The 23,516-nt window shown below is 43.1% G+C and overlaps 1 pseudogene; it reads left to right on the top strand.

Annotated features, from left to right (window-relative positions):
* Window positions 1–23,516, top strand: part of LOC139365834 (transitional endoplasmic reticulum ATPase-like) — a 58,270-nt pseudogene that overhangs the window by 17,643 nt on the left and 17,111 nt on the right.

Raw genomic sequence — 23,516 nt, 5'->3', positions numbered from 1 at the left:
TACCCTACCTCCTTTGTCCTCTCTGCCTTCCTTCTTAATGATCATTTTTCCCTCTCTTCCCCTCTTCCTCTTAAATAACTATCCCTTTCATCTCTGAGAGATTTCTTGGCGGGTTGTCAAAAAGTTCTCAGTGGTTTGTTCATTGAGGTGTGTTCCTGTCCGATATTAAATAGTGGTCTAGTTAGCTTGTGGTTAGCTAGGTTAAATGTTATTGAGCGTGTATTACTAGTGTTATAATGATGTGAATGAATAGTAATAGCCTACTGTAAAACTAGGGTCCTCGTACGGAAATCTCCTGGTCCTATAATGAATCACTGGACAGGAGAACCAACTTCCCTCTCGGTCTTTCAGGGTCCAGAGTCACTGAGTAAATATGTAGTGGAGTCTGAGAGGGCTGTCAGAGAGGTGAGTACCAGGCCAACTTTCATTGTCTATCATATACCCATTACAGTAGGAACATAAGTACTACTTCTGCTTAGAGGAAATTGCTTTAATATGCTACACTCTAATGTATATGCAATTACTGTATATTAATACCTCGCATATGTCGATACCAGGTCAGAGCTGTCACCCCCTCCATTGTGTTCTTTGATGAGGTTGTCGCTCCTACTGGAGATCGAGGAAGGTAGATATTTTGTCTCAGAAATGAAGTTCAAAACTTTTTCTACCTGATAAACATAATACTGCAGACTTGATGACCACGACACGGCAACTGCTTGCAAGCACACATCTTATTCTGAAAACTGGAAGCACGTATCAAGCCTCAATGAATGGGAAAGATAGGCACCATTTTTAATCATCAGCCTAGTTCAATACGCTGAATGGCATGTATTATCCCCAATTACTTGTTGAATGACTGAACGTCTACATTACCACAATAATTACATTATCAGTGTAATTATTGTACAGTGTAAAGCCGGCTGTGGAGTTCCCATGGAGTCAGTCCACTAGTGCTTTGCTATCAACGCACGCACACATACACTGACACACAGACGAGCCAGTCTGTCCGGAGGCGCTTCAATGGGATGACACTGGGAACATCTGTGGCTTCAGGAAGAAGACACAACGGCCAGAGAGAGGACACAGGCCGCGACAAACAAGCGCTTCATTGTGTACGCCACAGCAGATGGGGGAAGCCAAATATGAGGCGTACTTCCCGGTAAACCCCCATGAAAGTCAATGGTGAAGGAACAGACAAAAGACCCCTCCAGATATGGTACAAACATGGCGTTCCCTCAAGCTAATTGGCCAGGGCCTGGGATGGGTCACAGTGTCCTTTCTTAACAAAACCATTTTGCCATTAGTGCATGTAGGGTGACATTTTGTATCTGTTTACTAGGACTGGGAATTGCCAGGGACCTCACGATACGAGATTATCACGATACTTAGGTGCCGATATGTATTGTGTTTCTCACGATTCTAAATGTATTGCGATTTGAGACCGCGATTTTATTCTGAGTTGATGTTCCAAACATATTGCTTACTGTATGTCTGCTGCAGACAGACGAGACAGCATGAGAGGCTACATATCAGAGTTGGGGGTCAACTTAAGTAAACTCAGGAATGGACTGGATATAGTGTTCGACCTGACAAAATGCCCCACTTCCAGTGGCGATTTTCTCATCTGAATTCCATGGATATCACTGAATTGACTGGATTTGAAGAAGTTATTTGGCCACGACTCTGCAGTTGCCTTTCAAAAGGACTTGATGCAGGGGAGTCAGTCAGTTCACTGCAGCAGAGCTCATATCTCCAGGCCACTGGCCATTTTAAAAAATGCACTTAGCAGTGATCTATAAAGGTTATTTATTGGTCTTAACTTCCCGCATTTAATCAATGAAGTGGCTTCATTGCTCATGAGCTGGAATTTAACTGTTGACACGGCCTGGGCTAGAGATGGAAGAGTGATATTTTGTGTTTTCTTTTCTTGACGTGAAGCACCAGTAAATCTTCAAGCCTACCTGCCATAACTGCCCAAATCTGTTGGAATGAGTTATCTGATAGTGAGAGAGAAAGACAGAGAGCGAGACAGTAGAGAGTCTGAGACGGAGAGACCGACAGAGCGAGAGACAGACAGATTAAGGGCATTGGGTCCAGAGAGAAAGCACAAGAGCGAGAGAATGAAAGATCGAGAGGGCAAGAGAAAGAAACCAAGCCTTGGATGAGAGGCAGAAGCAGCCATGGCAGATTTCTCCCTTTGTCATGAGGCATTTCCCCTATTCCTCCCAGGACCATAACTCACTGACAGGCCTCTTTTGTGTTTCTCTGTGGTAATGACGTGTGGCACTTACGCTGGCTCTGTGAACAGAGACAGTAAGAGTGTGTGTGTTTGGTTTTACTGTCCTTGTGGGGTCCAGAAGTCCTTACAAGGACAATTCTGGCAAGTGGGGACATTTCACTGGTCCCCACAAGGAAAAGGGTTAGGGGTTTGGGTTTAGGGTTAGATTAGGCTTAGGTTAGGGTTAAGTAACAGGATTTTGAATGGGAATCAATTGTTTGGTCCTGACAGAAAGCTGGGGGACGTCGCCGTCCTGGCCACATCCAACCGGACTGATATGAGAGATAAGATCCCTTTCTCCCTTTCTCTCTCTATCTTTCTGCTTCCCATCCTTCTCTTCCTTATCCTCCCTCTATCTCCAAAATAAACTTCCTGAGTGCTGATCAAAGACAGAGCCTGGGCCTGGGCAAAACACACCCAGGAAGAAATGGCCTGGCGCTTTAATTGAAGGGTTTTCATTCTCTGTATCCTTCCTTTTAATTTTCTCTCTGTATTCTTTCCTCATTTCATTCTCTCTTTGTATCCTTCCCTCTTAATTCTCTGTGTCCTTCCCTCATCTCCCTCTTTTCTGTCTTTCTCTCTCCCCATCTATGTACTAACTCTATGTGAACATACTCTGCTTTCTGAAACATAATATTATGTCTGCTCTTATCGTAACGTGGAGTGATTAGGAGGGGGAAAACTGCTGTTATAGTAGACATTTTGACTCCTCCAATATCTGACAGGTGGCTACAGAGCTCCCATGGTGGGAAAGACCCTCACACTGCTCCCTTATGGACAGTTGAACAGCTGGAGGTCCCCTCCAGGGCCACTGTTGGAGAATTGACACTTCCCTGGCCTTCCTAGCAACTGAAGACCATTTCCTTCCTTCCTCCTCCCCTGCTACTGCCTGGCCTGCCACTCCAAGCTCTGTTAGCAGTGGGGGGTCGAGCCCCTGGGGTTGGTGGGGGGGCATGAGAAACCCCAGGCATCTCCTGCAGCCCCACCAAGCTAACCCTGCTGCTGCTGTCAGGAAGCAGAGGTCCTAGGCAGCTGAGAAATCAGCGCGGGGTGGCGCTATTTGAATGTGAATCACATTAGCCGTGATGGGAAATACAAGCCGCCAAATGTAGTTGCAATTTTTAGGGAACCCCCTCCCTTGGGCTGGCACCCCGCTTCCACTCCCGAACCACCCACTGTTGCACCCCTCCACCACTACCCACAAACTGTCAACACACAGGAGAAGGCGGCCCTTTCCATGAGAATGTCATGATAATGATGAGACAAATGAAGATTAATGGGATGTTTGGGTGTCAATGAGGCACATTGTCGGCAGACTGATGGAGCACAGGGACTTCTGGGTCCTTGTTGGTTTGATGGACATAGTGGTAGAGGGAAGGGGAAAGGGAGGGAGGGAATGACATGGAGAGATGGGGAGTCTGAGTGTACTTATGGCATAGTTTGGGTGGGTCTGCTGTTGGTCTCTCAGCCACTAGCTGAGTCAAGTGTCTACTTCCTACTTATCTACCTCCTTTAGCCAGCTTTTAGAACGGGCTCTGCTGTGCAAAGGAAGCGCTCCATTTGGTCTATGTGGCATTTGTTAGGAGATTAATTAAATTACTGCAAATCTCTTGTGATGGCATGGAATTATTGACATCAACACTTGATTTTTATTTTCACCAATAAAATGTTACTTCATTCATTCCCCTTTGTCTGGTGCTTTTTGCTCCCAAAATATCCACAGTTCAACAGGCCTTTGTATTGCACCAATCATCCTGTCCCACCTTTGACCCATTTTGAGTCTCCTGTGATGATTGATTAGTGGCACCAGGATATTTACCCAGCCTGATTTGGGGAAGACCCCCCTAGCCTTGTCTCACACACAGACACACACACACAAACACACCTCATGTTTCACCTCAACATTGTGAAGAAAGTCACTTCATTAAGGCACCCACCCTAATTGAAGTTGTATGCAAAATGTTTACATAGCATATCCATAGGCCACTTGTTCATTTTTTAAATTTTATTTATTTAACCTTTAATTAACTAGGCAAGTCAGTTAAGAACAAATTCTTATTTACAATGACGGCCTACCCCAGCTAAATTGTGTGCCGCCCTATGGGACTCCCAATCACGGCCGGATGTGATACAGCCTGGATTCGAACCAGGGACTGTAGGGATGCCTCTTGCACTGAGATGCAGTGCCTTAGACCGCTGTGGCACTCTGGAGCATTGAGGAAGGATAATGTTGGTTTGTTATTCTACTGAATAGCCTGTTTGTTTACCCTAATATGTGTTGAGCTCCCTCCGTTCTGCCAGGAGAAAGTTACAGTATATGTGATTACTGCCAGATGGAGTTTTTTTGGAACCAGAAGTTACAAAATGGGCTCTTATCAGATCTGTGGAAAACAGATGTGTGGTGTGGCATGCACTTTAAAAAAAAAGAAAAGAAAAAAAAGAATCCCCTCCCAATACTCTAAATTTGGCTTGTGTAGTTTCTCTTCTGAACAGGAGATGGCGCCACATCGGATACTGTTCTGCCGTAAACAATTGTGTGGGTATTACTCTTGTAGACTTTTGCTTTACACACTTTATTCTAAACATGTTAATGTTTTGCTGGCTCCATTGGCTATTAGGTTGTTCTACACAATGACATTTAGAATTATATGATGGCAAGAGTGTAGGCTAAGTGTGCACAAATAAAGGCACACATACATGAGAGAGGTTGGAACCCTAGCACCTACTGCCATTTAGTTATCTCTGAAAATTATGTAATTTTACACAGTCTACATGTCACCATTGGTAATTGTTATGCCTCCATTGCGTATCTTGACCAAATCAATGGTCCTTTTCAGCGTTTTAATCATCAGCCTAATAATTTCACCTTCCCAAAGAGCCGTTTTAAACCTCCAAAATGTACCAAAATATCTCCCCCAGTAATTTCTAAATTTCCAAACATGATTGCAAAGTTAAGGAATCTGACCCCCCCCCCCCCTGACCTGTTCTTCTCAGAACCATAGTGTGGAAAAAAGAGAGGAAAAGGGTTTCTAACTCATTGCATACCTCCTAGTACCTTTAAGGGGGAAGGAAAACACATCCAAGTAAAAGCAAAGGTTTAACTAAGTTTAAAACTCCACCACCGGATCACAACGTTAGTCATGCCTTGTGTTTGCATACGCTGTAGATAAACTGGACTTTAGCTGTATATGCAAACAAACATAGGTCACTGAACATCTGTCAGTATCTTTCAAGCCAACGGTTAACGTTGGACATTTCTAATTGTAATCAAAGTGTAATTGTCCTAGACCTATAATTTGTGGGCCAGTTTGTAAATATATGAATACCAGTCTACTGTAGCCTTATAGCTTCAGGTTACAAAGAATTTGCCTTGACCTTTTGTAAAGTTCGGTGTAGTCTTTGGTGTATTTGTGAAATGTATTGTATCACAGTGTTGCCTGATGATGTCAATGTTGTTTTGCCTAGTAGACCTGACCACAGCCAATCACCATTCATCTAGATGGCATTCCCAGGCATCCATTATAGACTTTGCTTTTAAGTGCCATTGTTTTTGGTGACAGCAGTGCATTTAGTCTGTTTTAAAAGGTGTCTTCAACTCTCCATTGACCTTTAGCCAGACGTAAACATTGTCATGTTTTATAAATTTCCTTTGGCTCTTCACCCCAGCATGGGGAACTATCAACTATCCACCTAGCAGACACTGGTCATGGGTGACTCTCACAGTTTGAATGACACACACCTCCTGTGTTCCCCCTCATCCAACAGAAGGTTACTTGGGCCCAACCTTGACCTGGCAGGAAATTAATCTTCGCTAAAAGAGTGTGGTAATAAGCCCACCAGTCAAAACAGGTCATATTTGTTGTGCTGGTTATCATATCCCAGCTTTTCTCTCTGTTTCTCTTTTTCATTATCTTTCTTGTTCTATATCTCTCTCTATCTCTTTGGGCTGTTTTTGAAGGATTAGAGTTCATTCACTGTTTTCCTGACTCTACACTTCTCAACAGGGTGGTGGTGCACAGCACAGGATGTCTCTCTGAAAGCTTGGCTGGCAGTGTTATCTCAAGGTATTAGTATCTATGTTTACTGGTAAATGATACAGCAGTTTACCCCAGTTCTCACTCCTTCGCCTCGTTTCGCCCGTCGAAATCAGTTACGTAAAAAGACACTAAGCTCTAAGTATTCGTGCATTCATGCAGTATGTGTCTGAAGTAGTTTTGTACAGTTGTACTCCGAGAAACTAAGATGATTTGGCTTTGTGGATTATAAAAACCACAGTGGCAAACGAAAACAAATGGTGGATTTAATTCCCAAGACTTTGTGTGTGTTTGTGTGACCAGGTAATGGGATACCAGCAGGGGAGGGATGAGCTCTGGGAGGTGTGTGTGTGTGTGTGTGTGTGTTCGAGGGTGGGGGCAGGGGGTTAGGATCCCCAGACAGGTATCAAACTTCAAGGGCTGTATTAGTGTCAAATAACACGAGTGCCACCCCAATTGATCAGGATATCAAAAACTCTGATCATACCATGCACACAAATATACTGGTTTTAAATAAATACTTAAGATGACAGTTTATTTTTGAAATGTCATATTTTTGTTGCTTTTCAAACAGTGGCTTTGTATTATCGCCCCGACAAGTATAGTATAGTTTATGCATTTATTAAAGCTCAATGTTAAATTTAAATCTCCCTACCATCATATCTAAGCCAATATGACACCAATGTCGATGAAAATTAGCAAATCAACTTGATTTAAGGTACACACACACACGCCTCTCGTTATGAGTCGTCTGGCCGTTACCGAGAAAAACAAAATAAATGGAGGTACTTATTCAAGAACCATCAAGTGTAATGTATTACAAAAATAAAGTGAATTGGATGGAACATTTTGAAAAATGCACAATGTTTCTTGCATCTTCAACATTGAAATTCTACCAAAAAGAATGTACAGCAATTTGTTACAAATTATGTAGTTATCCATGATTCACTAAATACAATTTTGAAAGAGGAAGCTAAATTATTTTAAGCATATGTTTTCTTTTCAGGCTCCTCAATTTCCACATGTTAACTAAGGATTTCTTTCCTAATAATAATGGAAACTGAACACATTTACAGAAAGGCCTGTGTGAAGCCAACCTACGAAAGAGGAACTTTTTGAGGCTATAAAATCTTTTCAGTCTGGAAAAACACCATGCCTTGACAGTATAGGTCTGACAGTAGAGGTCTATCAGACCTTTTTTTTTATGTGCTCAAAGATCCATTATTAGCATATTTTAATTACTCTTATACGAATGGTAGACTTTAAGGTACTCAACAAGAAAGTCTAATTTCATTACTACTAAAACAGGACCCAAGTGGTAAGTATAAAGATCCAGTCCATGTAAATAAAAAAATGGAGGCCTCTAACATAGCGCATAGAATTAAAAAGGTTTTACCAGATATTGTTCATCCTGATCAGACAGGTTTTTTACATGGACGATATATTGGAGATAATATACAACAATTACTTGAAACAATTGAACATTATGAAACATCAACGATACCAGGCCTGGTCTTCATAGCAGATTTTGAAAAGGCATTTGATAAAGTACGGCTACAATTTATATTTAAATGCCTGGATTACTGTAATTTTGGTGAATCTCTTATACAATGGGTTAAAGCAACCCTAGAGGTAAAATAGTAAATGATGGTTACTTCTCAGAAAGTATAGAGCTTTTAAGAGGAGTAAAACGAGGTTGTTCTTTGTCTCCATACAGATGAAGTCAGAAGTTTACATACACCTTAGCCAAATACATTTAAACTCAGTTTTTCACAATTCCTGACATTTAATCTAAGTAAAAATTCCCTGTTTTAGGTCCGTTAGGATCACCACTTCATTTTAGGAATGTGAAATGTCAGAATAATAGTAGAGAGTGATTTATTTCAGCTATTTCTTTCATCACATTCCCAGTGGGTCAGAAGTTTACATACACTCAATTAGTATTTGGTAGCATTGCCTTTAAATTGTTTAACGTGGGTCAAACGTTTCGGGTAGCCTTCCACAAGCTTCCCACAATAAGTTGGGTGAATTTTGGCCCATTCCTTCTGACAGAGCTGGTGTAACTTAGTCAGGTTTGTAGGCCTCCTTGCTCGCACACGCTTTTTCAGTTCTGCCCACATATTTTCTATGGGATTGAGGTCAGGGCTTTGTGATGGCCACTCGAATACCTTGACTTTGTTGTCCTCAAGCCATTTTGCCACAACTTTTGAAGTGTGGTTGGGGTCATTTTCCATTTGGAAGACCCATTTGCCACAAAGCTTTAACTTTGTTAAAACTGACTGATGTCTTGAGATGTTGCTTCAATATATCCACATAATTTTTCTTCTTGGTGATGCCATCTATTTTGTGAAGTGCACCAGTCCCTCCTGCAGCAAAGCACCCCCACAACATGATGCTGCCACCCCCGTGCTTCACGGTTGGGATGGTTGGTGTTCTTCGGCTTGCAAGGATCCCCCTTTTTCCTCCAAACATAACGATGGTCATTATGGGCTAACAGTTCTATTTTGTATCATCAGACCAGAGGTCAAAAAGTACGATCTTTGTCCCCATGTGCAGTTGCAAACCATAGTCTGGCTTTTTTATGGTTTTGGAGCAGTGGCTTCTTCCTTGCTGAGTGGTCTTTCAGGTTATGTCGATATAGGACTCGTTTTACTGTGGATATAGATATTTTGTACCTGTTTCCTCCAGCATCTTCACAAGGTCCTTTGCTGCTGTTCTGGGATTGATTTGCACTTTTCGCACCAAAGTACGTTCATCTCTAGGAGACAGAACGTATCTCCTTCCTGAGCGGTATGACAGCTGCGGGGTCCCATTATGTTTATACTTGCGTACTATTGTTTGTACAGATGAACGTGGTACCTTCAGGTGTTTGGAAATTGCTCCCAAGGATGAACCAGACTTGTGGAGGTCTACAATTTCTTTCTGAGGTCTTGACTGATTTCTTTTGATTTTCCCATGATGTCAAGCAAAGAGTCATTGCGTTTGAAGTTAGGCATTGAAATACATCCACAGGTACACCTCCAAATGACTAAAATGCTGTCAATTAGCCTATCAGAAGCTTCTAAAGCCATGACATAATTTGCTGTAAAGGCACAGTCAACTTAGTGTATGTAAACTTCTGACCCACTGGAATTGTGATACAGTGAATTACAAGTCAAATAATCTGTCTGTAAACAATTTCTGGAGAAGTTACTTGTGTCATGCACAAAGTGGGTGTCCTAATCGACTTCCCAAAACTATAGTTTGTTACCAAGAAATGTATGGAGTGGTTGAAAAACGAGTTTAAATGACTCCAACCTAGTGTATGTAAACTTCTGACTTCAACTGTATCTATTTATTACAGCCATTTGAAATGCTAGCTATTAAAATGAGATCCATCAAGAACATTAAGGGGTTAGAAAACCTAGGCATAAAATCAAGTGTCAATGTATGCCGATGACTCTAGTTTTTTCTTCAGTCCGCAATCTGGTTCCCTGCACAGTCTCATTGAAGATCTTGAGTGTACCATATTACACATTGGATCGTTAAAAAATAGTGTTTACACTACCTTGTAGTTTATCAATAAAATGGGCGGATGGTGAAGTAGACATACTTGGTATTCACATCTCTAAAAAATATATACATGTACTTACCACAATTCATTTCAATAGAAAGTTTGCAAAAATAGTTGAGTTTGCAACAATGGAGAGGTAAATACTTGTCTATTTATGGAAAAATCACATTGATTAACTCTTTGGTCCTATCACAGTTGACTTACGTACTAACGGCACTGCCAACTCCAGATGACTTGTTTTTTAAATCGTATGAGAAAACAATATTTCATTTGATTTGGAATGCTAAGCCAAACAACATTTAAACCTGCCTATTTATATAATGAATTCAATATTAATTCAATATTAAAGCTTTAAACCTCTCACTAAAAGCTTCACTCATAAGTTATACTTAAACCCAAAATGGTTCTCCTGTAGATTGTTAAGAAAGGCTCATCCTTTGTTCAAAAATTGCATTTTTGCCTTGATACAGATTACAACTTGTCATTTCTGACTAATTGAAAATGAAATGTTGTTTAAAGTATCGCCCTTTCTTAAACAAGCAATACAAAGCTGGTTACAATTTCAGTTTTATCCTCCAGAAAAGATGGAACAAATATTATAACAAATGTCATGGTTAAATTAAAATATACTGATTTAATAAACATTTTCATGGAAAAAATATTGTATTTTATTTGTTAATGATTTTCTGAATAGAAATGGAGGAGTTATGTCACATATGCAGTTATCGAAAATATATGGGAATATCTGCGCAATCCAAATTTACAACCAACGGATTGCAACTACCACAAAAATGGAGGCGGCAAGTGGAAAAGGTAGAAGGTAGGGAACTTGTTTTCCTGACATATTTTAAAGATACAAATTGGCTAAAGGAACTGGCATAAATAGAAAAATATAACAGTTTCATTTGAGGACAAAAATGCTGACAGCTGCGCCATACAGGTTGCAAAATAAATGGGAAGAGATTTTCGATGTACCAATTCCATGGCCAATGGTTTACTGGTACAAAAAACTACACTTGATTCAACACAGAGTTTTTCAATTTAAATTATTATATACAATTCTTACCATCAACAGAATGCTATATATAGGGGGCATACAACAATCTCAGCTCTGTAGATTTTGCTGCAAAGATCATTTATTCTGGTATTGCCTCATGTAGCTAGTTTCTGGTCACAGGTTCAGGAATGGTTAAAAAATCAAAACATGAGAGCTGAGGTCTATGGTGACAGGTGGGATGATTTGAGAGTAGCTGAGGGGTGGGATTAAAGAGCTGAGGTCTATGGTGATAGGTGGGAAGGGCTGAGAGTGGCTGAGGGGTGGGATTAAAGAGCTGAGGTCTATGGTGATAGGTGGGATGGGCTGAGAGTGGCTGAGGGGTGGAATTAAAGAGCTGAGGTCTATGGTGATAGGTGGGACGGGCTGAGAGTGGCTGAGGGGTGGGATTAAAGAGCTGAGGTCTATGGTGATAGGTGGGATGGGCTGAGAGTAGCTGAGGGGTGGGATGGGCTGAGGGGTGGGATGGGCTGAGAGTGGCTGAGGGGTGGGATGGGCTGAGAGTAACTGAGGGGTGGGATGGGCTGAGAGTGGCTGAGGGGTGGGATTAAAGAGCTGAGGTCTATGGTGATAGGTGGGATGGGCTGAGAGTAGCTGAGGGGTGGGATGGGCTGAGAGTGGATGAGGGGTGGGATTAAAGAGCTGAGGTCTATGCTGATAGGTGGGATGGGCTGAGAGTGGCTGAGGGGTGGGATTAAAGAGCTGAGGTCTATGGTGATTGGGTGGGATGGGCTGAGAGTGGCTGAGGGGTGGGATTAAAGAGCTGAGGTCTATTGTGATAGGTGGGATGGGCTGAGAGTAGCTGAGGGGTGGGATTAAAGAGCTGAGGTCTATGGTGATGGGTAGGATGGGCTGAGAGTAGCTGAGGGGTGGGATGGGCTGAGAGTAGCTGAGGGGTGGGATGGGCTGAGAGTAGCTGAGGGGTGGGATGGGCTGAGAGTATCTGAGGGGCGGGATGGGCTGAGAGTAGCTGAGGGGTGGGATGGGCTGAGAGTAGCTGAGGGGTGTAATGGGCTGAGTGGCTGAGGGGTGGGATGGGCTGAGAGTAGCTGAGGGGTGGGATGGGCTGAGAGTAGCTGAGGGGTGGGATTAAAGAGCTGAGGTCTATGGTGATGGGTAGGATGGGCTGAGAGTAGCTGAGGGGTGGGATGGGCTGAGAGTAGCTGCGGGGTGGGATGGGCTGAGAGTAGCTGAGGGGTGGGATGGGCTGAGAGTAGCTGAGGGGTGGGATGGGCTGAGAGTAGCTGAGGGGTGGGATGGGCTGAGAGTAGCTGAGGGGTGGGATGGGCTGAGAGTGGTTGAGGGTTGGGATGGGCTGAGAGTGGCTGAGGGGTGGGATTAAAGAGCTGAGGTCTATGGTGATAGGTGGGATGGGCTGAGAGTAGCTGAGGGGTGGGATGGGCTGAGAGTGGCTGAGGGGTGGGATTAAAGAGCTGAGGTCTATGCTGATAGGTGGGATGGGCTGAGAGTGGCTGAGGGGTGGGATTAAAGAGCTGAGGTCTATGGTGATTGGGTGGGATGGGCTGAGAGTGGCTGAGGGGTGGGATTAAAGAGCTGAGGTCTATTGTGATAGGTGGGATGGGCTGAGAGTAGCTGAGGGGTGGGATTAAAGAGCTGAGGTCTATGGTGATAGGGTAGGATGGGCTGAGAGTAGCTGAGGGGTGGGATGGGCTGTGAGTAGCTGAGGGGTGGGATGGGCTGAGAGTAGCTGAGGGGTGGGATGGGCTGAGAGTAGCTGAGGGGTGGGATTGGGCTGAGAGTAGCTGAGGGGTGGGATGGGCTGAGAGTAGCTGAGGGGTGGGATGGGCTGAGAGTAGCTGAGGGGTGGGATGGGCTGAGAGTAGCTGAGGGGTGGGATGGGCTGAGAGTAGCTGAGGGGTGGGATTAAAGAGTTTATGTTTGTTAATGTATTATTATGCAGCTGTTTTATATAAAAGTACCATGTATGCAACGTGTATGTAAAATGTATATGTAAAATGCATGTATATGTAGCAAAAAAACTGTAAAAAAAACAAACAAAGATATTTGTCCTTCGAAGAAGGGGGGTGGTGGAGGGGTAATATATATATATATTTTGGAATGTAAAAAAAAAAAAAGCTATGGATTTTTTGTTGTTGTTGACACATATATCCCCTTTTTTTTGTTGGCACAAAACTACCTCCATTCGTTTGTATGGGTTACCTTGTATGGGTTACTTGTGCGGGTTGTATAACAAAATGGAGAGTTCATAGCTCAAACGGTTCGGACGCTACAGACTGAAGTTGGCACATCAGCGTTACTGACTTCAGATGAGTCCCGTAACACTTGTTGGGGCTGTAGATTAAAACGGAGAACACCATCGTGTTCATGAGAGTCCCTTTCCAAAGAGTGATCATAATAGTTTGTAGGCCAAACCGTTTGGATGCTACAGATGTTTTTATGAGAAGGCCGATTTTCGGGATGTCTCATGGTCTGACCGATGTAGCTCTGCCACTTTCCACTGCAGATGTGGAGGGCTGCCACAGGCGGATGCGATGCATTGAGACGCAGCCCATAGGCGGATGTGGTGGATTGAGACGCAGCCCATGAAAACAAAAACTGATAACTCTAGCTTCAACTCACAGATTTTGATGGGGATTTTTTTTATTATGTTCATGCCTTGCTCTCCAAGCCACTTAATGTGACAGTCAATAATATTTGTAAAGCGTTAATGGGTAGGCTACATGTTTATTATTTGTGTATTATACAGGAGCTTGCTCAATTGTCTTGTTAAAAGATATCACGGAAGTTTGTTCTATTTTGTTCCATATTGGCTTAAAAAGCTTTCTGTTTTTTTTGCTTTCCTCTGGAAAATCAGTTAATATTAAATAAATACTAATAACTACATAATTTCTGTTGCCATTTGTCATTATTGTGTATTTGTACTTGACTTGAATGGCTATGTCATGCTGTATTATAATGTTGCATAATCACCTTCTGGTGTAAAAACCATGGAAATTAAAAACACAAAACTATGTTTTCAGTGAGAAGTAGGCATTGGTCTGAAGCTGAAAAAGAAAGGAAATTCACATGGGCCCCACAATGCCTACGCCCCCCATGCTGTACCAAGGTTTTCCAGCACCTTGTTTTGTACACTTAGTGTATATCATTAGGCTGTATGTATTTTTTTAGATATAGGCCTATTGTAAATGTGTATTTTTATTGCAAGAATATATACAAATAGACAACTTTAAGCTACATATTCATTTGACAGAGGTAATGAACTGCCCATTGATCAGCACAGCAATTGATAGAACAGGACCATGTTTGCGAAACAAGTGTTGATGAGCTTATGTCAATATTACACAGGTAAACTAATGATTACAGAAATCAAGAATGCAGACAGGCTCTATACACCTCTATATATCAGTGACTGTGTCCAGCACAGTGTGTTGGGCACCTACTGACCAAGAAAATATTTTACTATTTTAATTAATTAATAATTTTTTATATAATAAAATTATAATTAATAATATCTAAATTAAAAGGTTTAAGGAAGTACAGGCAGGCACCACATTACTACAAGACAAAACAGCTAGCTCTATCAAGCATGAATGTCTTGTAAATATAACAGCAAAGCAAATTTTCCTATAACAAAAAAAAAGCTTGGACAGGTAGTGGAATGGGATTAGTGTAGTGTGTGAAGAATCCAACACTTTAACTTGTATGCTGTATAAATCACATTACTGTGGGAGCACCTCTAAGAGTGTGGATTAGGCTGTTTGAGAAGGGTTATATCCTAAGTAACCTGCATACACATTGTTTGAAGTACAATAGACCAACATAGCTACTGTAGTAGGTCAAAGCTGTGTGCTGGAAAACCTTGGTAGAGCATAGGTGGAATAGGCATTGTGCTCGTGAATTTCATTTCATTTTTCAGCTTCAGACCAATGCCTACTTCTCACTTAAAACATTTGTTTTTAATTAGACATAGCCCTGGTTGTGGCATGCTTCCTTTCAACTTGAAAGGACGTTGACAATGTGCTCCACATTGGGATTAGCAGAGCAGATGTAGATAATACAAAAGCCAAAAACGACGGTGAAACAATACACACAATCCACTTCCACCGGCTGCTCCTCTGTTTTGGTGAGCGGGAGAGAGGGAGGAAGGGAGGGGGAGAGAAATAGCGAGAAAAGAGGCAGGAAATGAGGGCTCTCTGTGCACTGATACCTGGCAGACCTCTCCAGCGTGTGTCGTCTTGCCTCTTGGCGAGCAGAGACCACCAGGGCCTTGGAATGCTTTCAGTTCAGGAAATCTCATTTATTCTCATAACTGCTGTGCCTAAACCCCTCCACAATCCCACTGGAGAGCTGCTCTTCTCTTCCCCTCTCTCTCATTGGGGCTTAGTATTGCCTCAAGACCTAGGAATGGCATTCTTGGTAACATTAACAGGTCTAATGGCAAATGTATAAATCATTGTACACGTTGATGTGTGTTTTTATGTCTCAAGTGCATGTACCATTGTACATGTTGATGTGTAGATGTACTTCTTTTGGCGTAATGTCTTGGGGTCCTGTGTAGCTCAGTTGGTAGAGCAAAGGAAAATATGAAAATGTATGCAGTCACTTTACTGTAAGTCGCTCTGGGTCAGAGCGCCTGCTAAATGTGGTCAATGTAGCGGTAAAATATGACGAGTGGAGAGCACGGAAGGATGGTGTAGTATTTAGTGCTAGGACTGTGGTAACATGGAGCTAACCTTTTCTTGCATTTGCTATATTTGTGCATAGACGAGAAATCGGTTTGTTGTCCCGTTAATTCACTTCAGTTTAAGCCTCAGTATTGCAGTGGAAGTTTGGCCTTTCAGAGGGGGGCTTGATATTTTCTAGAACTCCGGGACCCTATTTGACTGCACATTTGACAAGATGTGCTCAGACAAAACACCTACATGACCCACTCTTCCCTACTTCAGTGTTCACCACACAATAACAGCCAGGGACCTGGATGAGTCATCAGTCCTCACCTGCAGCATACAGCCATACAGCCAGGCCCACAGGAGCCAAACAGGGGATCTGGGAGGGGTCACCTAATAATACCCCCTTTGTGTTGTTTCCAAAGCCCCCCTGAAAAGAGCACCCTGACCGGGGGATCCTGACACCACATTAAGATGATCTTACAAGTGGATTATGTGTACATTTGTGGGGATTTAAATGGGAGAAGGGTATAGTAACATGCGACGGAGTGTATGGACAGGGGTTTTTGATTCAACAAGGACCAGTGCTGTTTGGGCGGCTAACAAATGAGCTATTATCTGAGCGAAGATTCGGAGGCGCTGCCGGACAGACGGTAATGGTATCCCAATGTATATCCTCAATCAGCCCAGTCATCTTCATCAAGATTTAAGTTACCCATTGTAAGTGAAATGCAATCAATCCTAGCACCTTCAGTGTGGCCCATTTGGCTGTCAGAGCAGGAGTAATGTTTCCATGTTCTAGACCTGTATACACTGAGGTGGTGGTGATGGTTATGAGGGTTGTGGTTATAATGGTTATGACACAGGAATATAACACTTATCAACACTGGTATCTCGTGTATCAAAGTATATTTGTCTGCTTGCACAGGATAGAACAGGTGTAAGTGGTAGAGCAAAATGCTTACTTACAAGCTCTTCCTCAACAATGCAGTGTTCAAAGGTAAGAAATAGAAAATCCAGAATCTTAAAAGAACTGAATCAATACTTGATCAGACAAATAAAAACAACACATAAAACAACTTACCTCTTCTTGTGGGTGTGGCTTCTCTGCGGTCCAAACCTGAAGCATGGGGACATGAGTCTTCAGTCGCCTCCTGAAAAACAGTAGATCGGTGTCACCACGATCGTCTCATCACTATTTAGTGCAGTTGACGAAGTACTCATGAATTGAAATTGCATTGCATTATGCACAGTTCCTCAACAAGGAAATAGACACTACTGTAAGTCTCTCTGGATAAGAGTGTCCGCTAAATGACTCCAATGTAAGGACATGGAAATACTGTACTGCAAATAACAACGCAGTACAACGGTGCGCATAACGCCATCTCCGAACGCACAACTCGTTGGTCCTTGTCACGGACGGGCTACTACTTGGTCATTTTGTAAATATATTATTTGTCATAAAATTATTAGAGATACACAAATCGTTTTTGCACCCACCATGCATCATGTCCACAATGGTCATGTGAGGTGAAATGTGTATATTTTGGGATGTGAGCACTCAGTTTGTTTGTTTGACCTTTGACCAATCCATTTCGGATTGAAACGTTGTCAAAAAAGAGGTGAATTGGGAGCTTTAACGGTGTGGAGGCATTCTTGTTCTTCACTAATGCAGCAGACGACCACACCTGGTTCCACTCCTATCAGCTAAAAACAACAAGAAGAAGCAGCTTCAGTGGGCACGCGATTACCAACACTGGACAATTGAGGATAGGAAAAACATTGCCTGGTCCGACGAATCCCTGTTCCTGTTGCATCATGCTGATGGCAGAGTCAGGATTTGGCATAAGCAGCATGAGTCCATGGCCCCATCCTGCCTGCTGTCAACAGTACAGGCTGGTGGTGCAATGATGTGGGGAATGTTTTCCTGGCACAGTTTAGGTCCCATGATACCAATTGAGCAACGTTTCAATGCCCAGGAGAATTCAGGCTGTTCTGTAAGAAAAAAGGGGGTCCGACCTGGTACGAGATGGGTGGGTGTACCTAATCAACTGGCCACTGAGTGTATATCAAACTGCTGGTTATTTTTGTGTTTAAGCAACTTCTATTGGGGTTCTATGTGTTTTAACTTGATTGAGAGGAAATGGGGACAGTTGTCAGGGTTTTCTGAACTGAAAGTGAGGTTAAATCCATGTTCTGACATGGGTTGTGACTTTTTCAGGGGGGGGGTTGCAATTTGACATCAATTTGAGATTGTGGGCTGTGGTCATAGATTGTTTACTGGTAGTTTTAATATTTGGGTTAAGGATCTGCAAGTCAAGAAAGAAACATTCCTTGAATTACTTTTTTACAATTAAATGCAAGGTGCTTATGAAGCTAATTTCCTTGAATGTTAAAACAACAGACTATCCTAGTGTGTGACACTTCAGTTAAGTAACCACTTTCCTTGAAAGAAACATTTCTTTCCATGAAATCTCAGTTCGGTGCTATTCTTATCTGGCAGTGGCTTGCGAAATTGGAATCATCCTTAAAACCTTCAAACTGGGAACCCTGGGGTCAGGCAAGGCAAGGGCCGGTAGTGGAAACCCTGGGGTCAGGCATGGCAAGGGCCGGTAGTGGAAAGCCTGGGATAAACCACGGAACAAACATCTTTCCCAAATCCTGTTGCTGGGACTTGGCAGCCACACTGGAAAGAGGACAACGACATGTGAACGCATTTCCTCTCTTAACTTGATAAATGATCCTGTGAAATATGCCTGGATCTTAAGTAGTTGGTTTAGTTTGGCCCCAACAGCTTATTTCTCAAAGAGGTTTCATCTAAACTGTTGCAGGTTTTGCCTAGCTGTCACAAACAGGCTGTGTCAGACTTCGGGACAAGATGGCTAACAGTTTAGTTTGAGAAGCTCCTTCAGTCAGTACTGAAATGTTAATCAATTTTTTCACACATCTTCGTACAAATCTGCAACGACGGCGTGTGCACACGTGTTCATGTCGACTGGGTGAGGATAGAGTTCTTTCCAAAACACATGTCACCTCTGAGTCAAAGTAATTTACTCTTGACAGGAACCACCAGAAGCGCTCTCATGCACTAAACCTCTGACTTGGACTGCGCCCTGCAAAATATTCTCATGTATTTATCGGCTTTAAAGGGCACGGGGTCCCATCCTAAATCCTGTTGCCTGAGAAATGGACGCATTTCAGATGTTCCCCAGTCCACTGTCCTCCAGGCCAGACCCAGAACTAATCTTGTTCATCTCCGGTTGCTGGAGGGGAGAAAGTGGAGAGCGCACTCCCCTCCTCCAGGATCTCTCCTCTGTTAAAGAGATCACCTCGGGGGGATGCAGCTGAGCGAGCCCTCCTCCCTCTTACCCTCCATTTCCCTCCCTCCCTGGGCCTCTGAGCTGGGCTGCCTTCCCTTTGGCTTTCCCCTTTTCCTTCCTTCCTCAATTCCTCCACTAATAGCTCCCTTGTTCCTGAGGAGTCAGGGCTGCCAGTTAAGCGGTCATTCGTGGAAGATTCATTCCTGGAGCAGTAATTGTAAACAGACTAAGAGGAGAGGCACGCTCACGTTGGCGTTCACGCCCAGGGCAAAGTGGTCGCAGACAGCAGGCGCAAGGAGGAACACAGAGAGCCTCTATCTTTCCTCCCTCTCTCTTTCTGTATTTCTCCCTCTCTCCCTCTTCCCTCATTTTCTTTTACCCCCTCTTATTTTCTGGCTTAATAATTCATCCCTCTCTTATGACGATTTCTGTCATGTTTTATTGATAAATGTAAATTACGCTATGCGGTCAGTTCTGCTATATGGTTATGTTACTGAATTTTTAGGTAAAGGTTTCAAATTGCCTGTGTAAAGTTGCTCTCTCTCTTAGGAAAGTAAAAACTAAACAAAAAACCCTATATGCCCCCCCACCCTTCTTTGTAGCTGCAGGGATCACACACACATTAATGGAATCCAGAGCTTCAATGGTGGACAAAAGACACTCCCTCTAGAGTTACTAAGCCAGTGCTGACATCACAGGACCCTTACCGCAGTGGAGAGCCCTCGGATGTACCTTGAGGCTAATGGCTAAAGCTAGACATATCATTATAGGCATGCTAATTAGGTCTGATTCTGTTTGAGCCTTCCCCACAGTATTTGCTGCAGCTTTGCTTTGGTACACACACGTATGCTTCATAAGTTTTACTTTCCTGAAATGGTACAATGCCACAGATGCGCTTGTGCGCTCTTAGATTTGCTGTTAGCTCTGTGTACATTTGCATAAGAGTAGCATATCACTTTGTTGAATGTATCCTCAAATGAATTTAACAAACTTGTACAATATGCTTAGATTGCTTAAATTGGACAATCAATGTCAAGCAACAGATGACACGTATTGGTGGTTAATAGAATTTAAAGGTTTGTTTTTGTCTTTTTGATCTGTCTTTGCGCACATTTATCGAAAGTTGCCCTGGCAACTGGAAAATGTGGCGTTGATTAGGAGTTACAGCAAATATGGTGGAGTAGCACAGGGGAGACAAGGGAGAGGGGAGGTGGGGGTGTCACGTTGCAGTGTTACCCAGCAGCACTGGGCAACCAGACATGTCTCTGACCTCAAAGGATTGTGCCTTTTATGATGGTCACAAACCAGGCTGCAGTCAACACAAACCCTCACTACAAAGGCATGCTAGGTCGCTTCCTTGAGATCCTCTCTCTTTCCTCCTCTCTTGTGACAGTTTGACACCACCCTGTTATCAAAATAGATGCCATCTCTTAAAATACTCAAAGTGACCAGAATGTAGTATTTATTATCCAAAATGGATGAAATATTTATTTTCCGGGCTCCCGAGTGGCACAGCGGTCTATGGCACTGGTTCATTCCCGGGCTGTATCACAACCGGCCGTGATCGGGGGAACCATAGGGCGATTTCCGGGTTGGCAGAGTGTTTGGCCGGGGGGGGGGGGGGGGGGGGGGGGGGCTTTACTTGGCTCATCGCACTCTAGCGACTCCTTGTTGTGGGATGGGCGCCTGCAGGTTGACCTCAGACATCAGGTGAATGGTGTTTCCTCCGACACATTGGTGCGGCTGGCTTCCAGTGTTAAGATGCGCGGTTTGGTAGGTCATGTTTCGGAGGGCGCAAGATAGAAATTGGGGAGAAAGAAGGGGGTTAAAAAAAGCCCAAGATATCAAAAAATAAAAGCAAAGCAAAAACAGGATTTTATAAATTTTTGCAAATGTATATATATGTATATATATATAAAATATATATGAAATATCACATTTATATAAGTATTCAGACCCTTTACTCAGTACTTTGTTAAAGTAACTTTAACAGCGATTACAGCCTTGAGTCTTCTTGGGTATGACGCTACAAGCTTGGCACACCTGTATTTCGGGAGTTTCTCACATTCTTCTCTGCAGATCCTCTCAAACTCTGTCAGGTTGGATGGGAAGCGTCGCTACACAGCTATTTTCAGGTCTCTCCAGAGATGTTCGATCGGGTTCGAGTCCGGGCTCTGGCTTGGCCACTCAAGGACATTCAGAGACTTGTTCCAAAAGCTACTCCTGCGTTCTCTAGACTGTGTGCTTGGGGTTGTTGTCCTGAGCACTCTGGAGCAGGCATTCATCAAGGATCTCTCTGTGCTTTGCACCGTTCATCTTTCCCTTGATCCTGACTAGTCTCCCAGTCCCTGATGCTGAAAACCTCCCCACAGCATGATGCTGCCACCACCATGCTTCTTAGGAATGGAATGGTGTCAGGTTTCCCTCAGATATGACGCTTGGCATTCAGGACAATGAGTTCAATCTTGGTTTCAGACCAGAGAATCTGGTTTCTCATGGTCTGAGAGTCTTTAGGTGCCTTTTGGCAAACTCCAAGCAGACAGTCATGTGCCTTTTACTGAGGAGTGGCTTCCATCTCACCACTCTACCATAAAGGACTGATTGGTGGAGTGCTGCAGAAATGGTTGTCCTGCTGGAAGGTTCTCCCATCTCCACATAGGAACTCTGGAGCTCTGTAAGAGTGACCATTGGGTTCCTGGTCACCTCCCTGACCAAGGCCCTTCTTCCCCGATTGCTCAGTTTGTCCAGGGGTGGCCATCTCTAGGAACAGTCTTGGTGGTTCCACACTACTTCCATTTAAGAATGATGGAGGCCACTGTGTTCTTGGGGACCTTCAATGATGCAGAAATGTTTTGGTACCCTTCCACAGATCTGTGCATTGACACAATCCTGTCTTGGAGCTCTACAGACAATACCTTCGACCTCATGGCTTGGTTTTTTTCTCTGAAATGCGCTGTCAACTGTGGGACCTTATATAGACAGGTGTCCAAATCATGTCCAATCAATTTAATTTAGGTGCACTCCAATCAAGGTGTAGAAACATCTCAAGGATGATCAATGGAAGCAGGATGTACCTGAGCTCAATGTCGAATCTCGTAGCAAAGGGTCTGAGTACTTATGTAAATGTAATATACCTGTTTTTTTGTTTTTATGAATTTGCAAAAATGTCTAAAAACCTGTTTTCGCTTTGTCATTAAGGGGTATTGTGTGTAGATTGATGAGGGGACAAATGAACTTAATGCCTTTTAGTAACATAACAAAATGTGGAAAAAGTCAAGGGGTCTGAATAATTTCCGAATGCACTGTATATATCTGCCACTTAATGTATTTATTCAACCTTCATATGCAATAACACTTTCGTTCATTCCCTCTCCTTTTATCTCCCTCTTCCTCCCTCTCTGCTCAGCTTTCCTCCTCCGTATCTGTTTCTGTCTCTCACTTTTGCTTTCCCATAACGTTTGGTGCAGAGAGCTCTGGGCTCTCCGGACGTTGTTTAGAAACAGATTTGATTGGAGTTATTAACTGGCCATGTCCACAACCAATGGTGTATCTCCCCTTGTCAGCATCAATAAGGCGGGGGGAGATGAGTTCTGGGTCTGTTTTTATTTCCTCAGCAAGGGAACACAAATAATAGTGGTGGGAAAGAGCTGGAGAAGTATACCATTAGTTTGCTCACATCCTGTGTAATTGAGAAACAGCAGTGCCAACAGAACAGGAACATGGGAGTGTTTACTTGCCGAGTTTCCGATGAGAAAAACCACTAAAGACGTTGTACATGCAGTTATAAACATGCAGTAGTGAGCTTTAGTCTAATGCCATCCTGTGTTTTCATTTGTTTGTTAAGGTTGTTGTATGCAAAGAACATGGCTGAGTTGTAAGGTGGACTGTAAACATTAAATACATCAGCTTTGAATGAAGTGCATTTTATCAGTTACATTTTCTACAGCATAAAAGTGGATTTTAAAACAGAGGTGCTGTAGCCAAACTGTTCTCCATCAGGAGACCTTGAGACTGCACAGTCTGGGTTAAATCATTGGCATTCTTAGGCACATCGAACAACCAAACGGCATCAAACAACAATAAATCCGCGCACCACAAGGCTATTTCTCTGAGCAACCCCACATTTGTATCCCTTACAAATTTAGCTTCGTTTTCCTCTTGGCGAAAAAAATTAAAATAACTTTGACTGAAGTTGTCTGTGCTTCCACAGATTGCTTTTTTTGCCCTTAAAACTTTCATTTCGGGCCTTGATTACGGTGTACGGTTTCTCTTAAGACAAACAAAGCCCACTAAGTACGACACGGCCAATTGGTCGGATCCTGAATTAGGGCGGGGGAAATGGAGAGAAACCAATTAGCAGGCGGAAGCCACTAATTAAAAGCTTCATGGTCTACAGACTGCATCAGTTTTATTTACTTCGAGACGGCAAGGGCCATAATTTCAGAGCTTGGGTTGTTCACCAATGGACATTCCAAGACAGCTACTGCCTCTGTGTTTGGAAAGTCTCTAACAGCGTACCAGCACTACTAAAAAAAGTCTCTCCTCATACAGAATCAACAATTTTATGAATCTCAGAGAACATACAGCATTTTGAATCGACTAGAGACCATATATCCACATTCCTGTTG

This window comes from Oncorhynchus clarkii, chromosome 14, assembly GCF_045791955.1.
Source record: "Oncorhynchus clarkii lewisi isolate Uvic-CL-2024 chromosome 14, UVic_Ocla_1.0, whole genome shotgun sequence".
Classification (NCBI taxonomy): Eukaryota; Metazoa; Chordata; class Actinopteri; order Salmoniformes; family Salmonidae; genus Oncorhynchus; species Oncorhynchus clarkii.
Note: the sequence above shows the minus strand (reverse complement) of the source record. Positions and strands in the feature narration are given on the sequence as shown.